At 39.9% G+C, this 10,600-nt stretch overlaps 1 protein-coding gene across 1 annotated transcript in view; it reads right to left on the bottom strand.

The window, feature by feature from the left end:
• LOC108753072 (myosin-10-like) overlaps positions 1 to 10,600 on the bottom strand; it is a 140,169-nt gene that overhangs the window by 98,721 nt on the left and 30,848 nt on the right. The gene's annotated exons all lie outside the window — the stretch shown is intronic.

Here is a 10,600-nt window from a genome sequence, read left to right as displayed (position 1 = left end):
TGTGTGTGTGTGTGTGTGTGTGTGTGTGTGTGTGTGTGTGTGTGTGTGTGTGTGTGTGTGTGTGTATCAACCATTTATATTACTATTATGATTTTACATTTTTTATATTTTCATACATGTTATTATTGTGTATTATTATCGTTATAATTTCGTTATGCATGTTTTTATATTTATATAAGTATTACTGTTATGTTTTATGTTATACTATTTATTATGTATTACTATTATTTTTTATTTTTTATTTCATGTGTCGTACATTTATATACGTATTTTATATCTGTATACTTTAGAACGAAAAATGGAATAGATAATAAAAAAATATTTTACATGTTTATATACTTATATTGTTAAATTTGTTACATGTATACAAAATATATTAATTAAAATTTTATCAAATAACATTGTTTTTGTGTATCCATGAATTGTGCGATCTATCAAATTCCAACCACTTGACGTACACTTTGTCTCCCTTCCTGCGCAGCACTTTCTCCACGAGGTACACGAGATCCGGACGAGTAACGCGATACAACTCGTGATCGTAGAACGTTCCAGCGACAAATTTTCCGCGAGTAAATAAGTTACATGATTGGTGTGTTGCACGTTAATAATCATAAACATCTCGGTGGTCCAATTTGGCGTGTAACCCTTCCCAAAAATCGTCTTATACTTGCTGACGCGTACCAAATCGCCTACTTTGAATTTTGCAGGAGCCGCAATCTTTATCGCATCGTACACTGTGTCCAAGAGGTGTTTTTCGACGATCGTGGGAGTTACGTCGGGTCGCATGCCGATAGTGCGATGTTAGCGCGCGTTGTAATCTGACACAAGACGCGGCAGCTCGTCGACTCACTTGTAATTGCCGTTGAGCATAAACATTTTCCACATGTCGTTCTTGAGCGTACAATTGAACCGCTCGACCACTGACGCTTTTAATGTCGAATATGTGGAATAGTGATTAACGTCATGTTTTTTCAAGATTTTCTGCAAATCAGCGTTGTAAAACTCTTTCCCCATATCCGTTTGTAAATTTTTCGGATATCTTTCACCCTCTCGAATGATCTAAGCGATAGCGACAGCTGTCTTACTATTAGCCTTGCTTTTGAGCGGTACGGCTCACGCATACTTGCTCAACACATCGATGACGGTATGTAGTGGTGGCCTCTGTTGAAGCTCGAGTACGGGCGCATCTCAACGATATCAGCCTGTCACAGATCGTCGTACTCCCCGGACTATGACGCGCCTTCGCGGAAAATTTCTTCTCGCCGGAGCGTGCAATTCCTCGACGAGTCAACGTCTCTCGGAAATAATTTTTTCTCTTCCTTCATTAGATTTCTTTTTCATAATTCGACGCGTAATACACACAGGATACAAGAAAAAAATGTATTTTTTTTTGCTGGTGTCACTCGACTGACTCGTTTCTTGGGTGTAATCGACATCAACGGCGCGATTACATGTTTGTAGTTGTATCCCCTGTTGTTCAATAATCGATCCTGCGAATGGTATTTGTGTTTGTGCGCGTTCGTCACAAACAGCATGCTCTTTTACTTGTGCTTATAGTTTTCCATGTAGAGGGCATCGTCGAGATTTCTCTTTAAAATCAACTCGTAAAGACCGTGTGTACCGGCGTATCGTACGCCGTTGATAATTATGTTGTCCGCATCATCCACATCGAAACGATTATTGCCGAACATCAGCCCATTCTTGTGTACATAAACGTCGTACATGTGATCTATACTGCTGTCTTTATCTTGCACTCTTTTCAGGACAGTCTCGACGTACTTTTGACTCGGCAGGCCCAAGTCGGCTCGTAATGCCTCTCGACCTTCTGACGTTTGCAGCTGATTTTGAATTTTCGTCACTAGGGTGTTTTCCGTCATTTCGAAAACGTTCTCCAATGACTCTATCGTCGGTACGATTTTGGCACGCGGAGTGGAGATTATCGGTTGTACGCGAACGTACGATCGATCATTAGGTTTATGCAGAATCGTGGAACACTCGAACGTCTCGCTGGCTTCTTCTCTCTCTTCTCTTGTCCCTGTTCTTCCTTCCTCTCACGTTTAAGGGCAGACGCTGCATCTTCGTTGCGCGACTCTCTCTTTGTCGCACGCATGCTGGGGCTGTCGACGAAAAATCGCAGCGGCTCGATAAGAGGTTTAAAATGTCTGTCCAATGCGATATCCTCTTCGATTCTATGGGTCTTTAGAGAGCGATGTTTCTTGCGGATCGACTCGCTCGTATTTTCGATCTCTTTCGCGATTTTTTTATGCTCGCGCACATCTGCCATGTTCATCTCTGGCTAAGTATCGACAACGACTGATCACGTTATGGTATCGCAAACTCGTTAAATCTTTTTCTGTATCGTCCATGAGCGCGCTGTCTTTGTTTATCACTACGAATTTATATTTTTGTTGTCACGACATAACGCACAAAATTTGTCGTATGACATATCCGTACTCACATGTTGTAAACGTGTTTCAAGTTGGTACCGTCCTGTTTGAACAGGATCAGAAGGTTCGCGTTGTCGCGTATCAGATGTTTAGATATCCTCGCGTCTGACAGAGATAAAAAGTTGATGTTCGCGTGGCGACCTATCAAAAATTATTCCATATCCAGCTTGTCGCGTGCCACGTCATCGAAGTTAAAAATAGAATTTGGGCATGCCTTGCTCGGTGGAACGATGTCGCTGTTGTTGGAGAACGTAAAGTAGCCGATTTCGTCGATAGATATAGATACTTTGGCTGTTGCAACGATTTCGAGTAGACGTATACGTTCTCGAAATGTACGTCGTTCGGGCTCTCAAGTAAGCTTATGAGAACATTGGTTTTATCACAATTCGATGGACCGCAAATGATTGCGCGTATAGTACTCGGCAGCATTTCGCCGTGCTTGCGCTGCCCCCCATCATTCATGATTTCGCATCGTAGTCCGTGACGCGCATCGTCATCGGTTGCAGCACGAATTTGATATTCACACTACTGTGCGCTTTCGAACGACTATTTAAAGACGTGCGAATCTACACACGTACGCGCGTAGCTCTCTACAAGTCGCGTAGTAGCAAAATGTATCTCGTACTGTGTCATCCTTCCTATATTCAAGACTTAAGCGCCGAGCAGTTGCAATATATATCGAAGGTCATACTCTTAAGTGTGTATAGCGACTATATCGAACACGTCTGGGACAAATTTCCAGAAAACGTGAAGGCAGATTCGGAGATTCGAACCTATTATCGCTGCAACGAGCACTACGAGTCGTGGCAGCGGACGCACATCGATGGTCCTGTACCTAAGATAAAGAATTGTAGCGAATGTCAGCATCGGGCGGCAGTTTATTGAATCGAGCGATAAACGCGCTTTCTTTCAAGTTATATATTCCGGGCTACCAGTTTTGCGGCCCGGGCACTCGGCTTAAGAAGCGATTAGCCAAAAGTAACGGGCATAAATCCGCTGGGTGCGGCGTGCCGAGAACACGTCATTGTGTATTCGCATAACAATAAATCTTACCGATAGATATGCGGTTCAGACAAGGTTTTAGCCGTGAAGGCGCGAAAAAGCATTACCGCGAGTGATTCGACTCTGAGCGAGAGAGCCGCCGCTGCTGCCGTCTGGGCAGGGATGAAAGCCAAGACCAAGATCGGCATGGGCATGAAATCGAAGAAGAAGACGATGAGGAAAGAGGAGATGAAAAAACGGATACTTCCAACAGCAAAACAAGGCGGTGCGTTATCGTTTCTGCCAATGTTGTGCGCGCTCGAGTTCTTGATCGGCGGAGCGGCCAGCGTAGCGAAAGCGGTAAACGAGTAAAGCCGCGCGACGTTAGCTCGAAAAGTTGCAATGTCACAACCGTGCGATGGAACAGGATCGCGAACTGTATCTCGCTCTGTACAAATACGGACTCGGACTGTATCTTGGCCCGTACAAACTCGGACTGTACCTTGGCCCGTACAAACGCGGACAGGGCGTAGCTGCAAAGAAAAAAAAACGCCACAGACATGATAAAAATGCCATCTGGCGCAACTACCAATGTGCAATTGAACGAACTCACGAGACGTATGCGCATATCATACTTTAGAGGTGTTTTCATGCGTAACACATTACCGACAAGCGGCACACGCCGAAAGAAAGCGGTATCATGAATCTGAACGATGCGACGGGACTTGGTACTCATTCGATAGCGTACGTGAAAAGAAACAACCGCGTCGTGTACTTTGACAATTTCGGTAATCTTCGACCTGGACTGGTGCGATATTTCGGTAATGGTGCTACGACGATAGAGTACAATCGCACGTCCTATCAGACGATCAGAGCTTCTGTGGACAAATGTATCTGCGGTTTCTACAAACGGTAGACGCGCGTGAATTTAAAAAGCTCAATGAGGTGTTGTGAAATCTCACTATTAGTCGAATGCTTTTTCCGTTATAATGCTGACGCTTACGTTGAACGGGAAGAGCACCGTCCTCGCTGCGAACTACTTTCCTGCCACAGATTTGAGTGACGGCGATTACGAGCTCGGTCTGGCGATTTTTGAGGTTCACGATACCGAACTTGAACGAATCAAACAACAAATTTTAATTCGCCAAAGGAAACGTGAAAATTACAATTCCCGAGGATCGTACAAAGTGCAAGACATAAATAAATTTTTTAAATGCGCGATTTTACAGAAACGTACTGCGACATGCTTGAATCCATTGACTTAGTGGTGACAATAACAATAACAATGACACCGAGAATGATGATGAGAGTGGGGAATACCCGATTACGCTTCGCGCAAACTACAACACAGTGAGATGCGAGAATAGATGTGCGTACAGAATAAACTTTGGCAACAGCATTGGATCGCTGCTGATTCTCGTCGAAGCGTATACCATTCTCGCGGCCATTCTCGTACTGCGGCCACGAAGATGGCACGAATTGGACGTGTCGTTCAACATAATGAACGTAAACGTTATCCGCGTAGAGTGTAACGTGACCGCGGGATCAAATCAGATATCGGAGAGGCCGGCACAGATCATTTACCTGCCGATCATCGCACGGAGCATTACGGATCTAACGATATGCATTGTCGACCAGAACGGACGATTGCTCGATTTTTGAGAAGAAGAAATCACCGTTAGATTGCACGTACAACGGTGACAGTGATAACATGAGCGTGAAATACTCGTGCTAAACGGAACGGAGCGCACGCAGAGAGATAACGCATTCTTTACAAAGTCGGTGACGTCACAGTTCGATAACACTTAACCAGCTGCATCAAGAAGAAAAAGAGCGTCAAACACGTTAATTTTTAAAGTCTTGGAGATTCGCGGTGTACAACATTTGAGATAACTGATATCTTAAACATTAAATATGAGCCGATCTTCGACGATCGCATTGTCAAGATTGAGACTCACACGTACAACTCGTTCGCCAACATAACATTCGGATATAGCGACGAGATAAGAATACCCATAACAACAGAATTTGTACACACTCCCTTACGAAAGCTTTCTATACGTCGAAGGAAAACTGACGAAAAACAAAGTAGTCCAGGGCTCTAACGTGGCATTGTGAAATAATTGCGTCGCGTTCATATTCGATGAGATTCGATATGAACTCAACGTGGAGATTGACCGAAACGTTAGCATAACAGTACGCTTTAAAAATTATGTAATAGTGTCATCCGACAGAAGCGTGATTCTGCGGAATGCTGACTGGGATGCGCAGACTACTGCGACCGGATAATTTAATTTCTGTGTACCGCTCTACGTACTGCTGGGATTTTGCGAAAATTACAAACGCATGATGATCAACGCTCATCACAAATTGATTTTAATAGGAGCATGCAACGACAACAATTGTCTGACGAGAGATCCGGCGACAGAGCCAACGATTGAATTATTCCAAGTATAGTGGCGAATGCCGCACGTGTTATTGAGTGAGATAAATAAGTTGTCGATGCTGCGCGCTTTGGAGACCCGAACGATATTTGAGCATGTCTTTTCACTCGTGGGATCTATACGAGTTTCCGTTCTTGCAGAGCATATCCAAGCATTCATGGGCATTAGCTCGATAAGTCGCACTACGTCATTTTCACTATGCAAACAAGTCGAAAAAATATCATGTTCGAGAATATAAATCGTTTCGACGACTGTAATTAACCAATACGAAACTCTACCTGAACTCGGAATGTTATCCGTACGATGACTTGAATCTGGATTTCAATAAAAACAGATGTTTGATTCTGTAGGACATGTACGCACGTTTTTACAAGGACTACGGACACAATTATCTCGAACTAAGTTTCATCTTTACAACTTTCTTAATGCCCCGTTCATCATCGATTGCTCTCGACAGAACGAATCGGTTAAAAGTGGCACCGTGGACATGCTATTAGACTTTTACCATAATGTAAGGAGAACGTGTCCGCAAATACAACAGCCTATTGTATCATCATACACGATCGCGTGGTTCAGTATAATCCGTTGACCAACATTGTGCGTCAAATCACCTAAGTGCACCTTCGACACAATATAAAATCTACGATACGCTGCAATCGACCGCAGTCTTCTCGACAACATGTTCGTGCCAACGTTCTGCAAGGAGTCATCGTTAATAAGAAATTTATCGTGAAGGAAGTGACGGTATTGAGACAGAGAACCGTTCTCACGCATTTTACGAGTTCCATGCCATGAAAATTTTTTATAAGATCCGACAGGTCTTGCGCTTTTTGAGTGCTTATCATCATGGATTGCGATGGAATGACGGGATGATACAACAAGGCTAAACGCCTGATCACGGTGGCTGTTGAAGATGATATACTATCGTGTACATTAAGGGGCGCGAGAAACGAACGTAGCTGTGGAACTTGCTTTTGGAGCGAGAACGCGTGTACATCCAGACTTTAGATGCAAAGATACGGAATCTTTATCTAATCTAGATGTTACTAGTACTATACGATGCAGACAACATGTTAAGAATTGCGCGTTACAAATGTATTGAAAATATATAACTGGTGGTTGCAAAAGAATTTTTTAAATAAAAATACGTTAACATATTTATTATGTATTTCTTTTCCCTTCCTTTGTATAAACGTATGTACGTATGTACGTATTAACGTATATATAAACGTATGTACGCATTAACGTATGTATAAACGTATGTACGTATGAACGTATATGTGAACGTACGTACGTATAAACGAATGTATGTATGAACATATGTATAATCGTACGTGCATTTGTATAAACGTTCGTATAAATGTACGCATAAACGTATGTATAAACTCATGACAAAGAAAATACGTAGAAAGACGTAATAAAACCTATCGCGAACCGTTCAAAATTCTTGGAAAAAAGGGGAAGATCTGCCTTCCTTCTTTGATTCCAGAAGTATTACCATATACATACGTCACAATTTATGCGGATGCAATTACGGCGTCTTGCGATACCCGTTTGTACGAACGGTTGAAAAAATGTACTTCGCTAAAGAGAGCAGCGCATCGTACGAAGGAATATAATATGTAAGTTTCTATACACAAAAGAAACGGTTTTTAACATTATGTATGTACACAGTACGGAGCATCGCGCGGTGCATTCACTGAGCAAACGTTATGATCTGACGAATACGGGCTACAAATTTTTGGAAATTGGAATCAATGTTGGTTCACCGAATTACGTGGAGATCACCCTGGAAAATCATCGCGGACACGAATTGTCGCTGTTTCTTGAAACGTGGAAGAGCCTTTACGAACAGCGATGGAATATTTACAAGATGCTTACGAAACGAATACAAGGACAATTTTATAAGTGTTGGATCGCTAACCGTCAGAATTTGTACGCTGAACGATGTTACGCTCGTACGTCTTGATTCTTCGTCCATACGATGATCGAAATGACGCTACGCTGTATGTTTGATTTTGACGGGTGTATTGATATAACGTTCAAATGATTAGACCAAATCGTCGATACGGTTGATGATCAAGTATACGCGATTCTTCAACAAATCGCGTCCGAAGACGCGATAACATTTTCAATGGACAACTCGTCGATTGCGAGCTATTGGCTTTAGTTTTTAATACGTACGAAAAAAAAAACGATGTAATAACATGTAAATAAAAAATTTTTCATTCACATTACTCCATATGTACTTTCTTTTACTCCTCGTTCTTTGCCTCGACACTAGTAAAAAACCGTATTGAAAAAACTGCGTCATAAAAACAAAAGGGACTTTTATTCTATTGATACATTTCTTCCGTCTTTTCTTCGATGTCACATTACGCGCTCCGACATTGTCGCGCTTTATCTTTCTCTAACATGTGAGCCCTTGTTACCTATGCATTTTTTGTGACATCTAGTGTTCTATAGTTCTATAGCTGCAAACATTTATGATTTTAAGTGTTTCATATGCAACGCAAATATACCTAGATAGCCTCGCTATGGCAAAGGATGCTTCTCAGCGTCAGTCTTTGCCGAATTTCATTTGCGCGAAGTTCGTGTCGTTTCAAATTATATTTCGAATTATAGTGAACTAGTGAAGAGTTTGCACCGTGAGTGATTTTTATAAACGTGCAAGGGTATTCTACCATTTAGGTGGTAGAATACTTTTGCACGTTTATGTGATTAAGTAAAAGTAAAAGTTATAGTAGTGTGATTTTTTAGAAAAAAATTTTTATCGATAACTTTTTACCGAAAATATCAACAAGTATGAGCAACGTGAGGAATTTGATTGAAATACGCTATGAATATCCTATCGAAGGAGTAAGTAGTTTTTTTCCTTTTTTATTGATGTCAAATATTTTTAGCGAATTTGTGTTTCAAACGTTTTTATATTTTTCCAGTACATCATGGTTGACAACCTCAGAGTCGTACAGCTCCAATTGAGAAACAAAATTGGAGTTTTAGTAATTCCTCTGGTAAGTTCAGTATAAATTATAAATTACAAATTATAAATTATAAATTATAACTTATAAATTATAAATTATATATAGAGTATTTTCTAATTCACTTTTTCTAATTATCTTTTTTTTAATTCCTTTTTTGGAGACACATCATAGCAACATTAGAATAAGAGTGTTCATGAACCTTTTTAATGCAAATAATATGTGCAGAAAGACGATGGGATCGGGAGGAATGAATGGACATAAGGGAAGAAGGTGATTTCTTCCTGACAAAACTCTTCGGTCTCCGTACGAGCCCGATTGGGAGCCGGAAACCTGGAATTATAAGTTTAATAAAATTTTGTTGATAAAATTTAAAGAAATACTTATATATTTATATTTATATATTTTATGTTATACATTATTTTATATATATATATATATTGTTATATATTTTTTATTTATATTATTTTTTTTATCTTACACAAGAAGGCGGCGGCGGCGACGGGACCTTCCCGCGCCTTCCTTCTCCTTCCCCGCGCCTACGAATATCCTCCGCGCCTTCCACCTGCGCCCCGCGCCTCCCTCTAGCTCCATGGATTAGAACCGGCCCTATACAGCTACTTACATACATACCGCGTATACGTATATATACACACTAACATATAGTAATCTAGAATTAGTCTAGTATACCTACTTATGGTTATATTCGAAAAAAATTCTTTTTCGACGGCGATTCAAACTGGCGATCCCTTTCCTACATTTGTGGACATGGTGAGAGTTGGAAATCCTTGACAGGTAGTCTTCGGATTTCATATTTTGATTATATGTTTCCGTGCATTATTGTGTACGGTTATATTTACAAATTCTAGACTTAATCGCTGCTGGGTGATAACTGTTCATCCAATAACTACCCATTCAGTTTTGCTTTTCGAAATTATGTAAACACGATAAAAGTTGGAAATCTGCGACTTGTAGTGAGCAGTTTTATTATAATACGCATTTCATCCGTGCATTACTTTTAAGCGGTTATACATATTTGGAAGTCCAAAATTTAATCAATGATGGATGATAACTGCCCATTCAGTTTTACTTTTCGAAATTATGTAAACACGATCAAAATCGGAAATCTGCGATTTGTAATGAGCTGTTTTAATACGCATATCTGTGAATTACTTTTACGCGGTTTTAGTAATTGAATGTATGTGTAATATGCTTTCGAGAATACTTAAAGCATTCATAGTCGGCTGCAAAAGTGTCAATATCTATTTTTAATCTTTTTTGAATATTTCGTTCTTTGCAAAATATTTTTCTCTTCAAAATATTGTTTGTGCTTTGATTTGTATAATATAATATTTATACAGTGAGAAGGAAATTACCGCATTTTTGAAACACAAACTTTTGGAACAATGTCATAAGGAGAGCTTACGTTGTAATATCAATCAAAAATTTAAATAAATCTTGTAGTGATTAGTATTAATGTCACGTGTTACTGCGAGCAAACGGATACCAGAAAATATCGATATCTTATAGATATCTAAAAGATGTCTAAAAGATGTCTAAAAAGATTTGATTAAAGATATCTTTGTAGAACTTTTAAAAAATGAATCTATTACAGACATCTTAAAGGCATCTTAAAAAAAAATTTTTTAAATATTTGTAATGGATATATTAAAGATATCTAAATAATCTCTCTTGAAAGATATCTATTGGAGACATGTCTAATAAATATTTTTTAGAAATATTTTAA

The sequence above is a fragment of the Trachymyrmex septentrionalis genome, unplaced genomic scaffold, assembly GCF_001594115.1.
Source record: "Trachymyrmex septentrionalis isolate Tsep2-gDNA-1 unplaced genomic scaffold, Tsep1.0 scaffold634, whole genome shotgun sequence".
In the NCBI taxonomy this organism is placed as follows: domain Eukaryota; kingdom Metazoa; phylum Arthropoda; class Insecta; order Hymenoptera; family Formicidae; genus Trachymyrmex; species Trachymyrmex septentrionalis.
The sequence above is the reverse complement of the archived record's forward strand: the minus strand, read 5'-3'. Positions and strand labels throughout refer to the sequence as shown.